The following is a 1,102-nucleotide window of genomic DNA, read 5'->3' as shown; positions in this document are numbered from 1 at the left end:
CAAAGTCTCAAACAGATGTTCGTTTGCGAGTGCATTTGCCATGTCCGTCACATTTGGTGCCATAGTGCCGTCACATTGATCTTCGTCTCCGTCTGGACCAACAATTTCGTAATTGCTTTCAAACTCTTCCTCACTGTCACTGTTGTAATCTTCCCGTTCAATATTTCGGTCGGCTTCAAATTGTTCGAATTCAATATACAACTCAATGAATGATATCTGAGTGGGACTTTCAATGTACATTGAAAACATCTATTGCATGCTCGCTTCAAGGGGTGGCAAGCGGGGAAGCCCGCCCCGCCCCGCCCCGCCCCGCCAGAAGCCCGCCATTTGGCGGGCTGGCCCGCCCCGCCCCGCCTAGTGAGGCGGTCCTAGAATCCTAGCCCGCCCCGCCTAACGGCGGGCTGGCGGGCCGGCGGGCTAAGCCCGCCAAATATCCTCTTTTTTTTTTTTTTTTTACTTTTAACTATTAAATAATATATATAAAGATATAAAAAAATCTCTTTTGTTTTTTACTTTTAACTATTATAATTTCTAAAAGTATAAACAAATTATAATTTTTGTATTCACAAACATTAAAGTCTTTGTAATTATAAATATTGTTTCCAAAGCAAAATAAACATAATCCAAAACATAATTAACAATATTGTCTCTAAAACAAAACAAACATAATCTAAAACACCCAATTTTCATCTTTATTCTCTTGTAAGTTGGGTTGGGGAAGTTGGATTTTGGTAAAAAAAATTATAAAAATACCCCTTGCTAAAAAAAGACTAAGCCCGGCGGGGAAGCCCGCCCCGCCCCGCCAAAGCCCGCCAAAACCAGCGGTTTAAGCGGTGCGGGTTAAGCGGGCTTTTGCTATTTGGCGGTCCCAATTTTCCAGCCCGACCCGCCTTTTTTGGCGGGTTACGTGGGCCGGCCCGGCGGGTTTAGGCCCGTTTGCCACCCCTACTGTCGCTTCATTAGTTGTTTGAAATTGAACGAATCCACCAAATACCGGTATGGAATATCTGTATAAAATATATGATATTTTCCTTGACAACCCATAATCTATCTTCTCACAAATCACATCTTTTAGTTTTTCGAATGAGATTGTGAATAGAAT

Source organism: Arachis ipaensis, chromosome B9 (genome assembly GCF_059453495.1).
Source record: "Arachis ipaensis isolate K30076 ecotype BB chromosome B9, ASM5945349v1, whole genome shotgun sequence".
Classification (NCBI taxonomy): domain Eukaryota; kingdom Viridiplantae; phylum Streptophyta; class Magnoliopsida; order Fabales; family Fabaceae; genus Arachis; species Arachis ipaensis.
The sequence above is the reverse complement of the archived record's forward strand: the minus strand, read 5'-3'. Positions refer to the sequence as shown.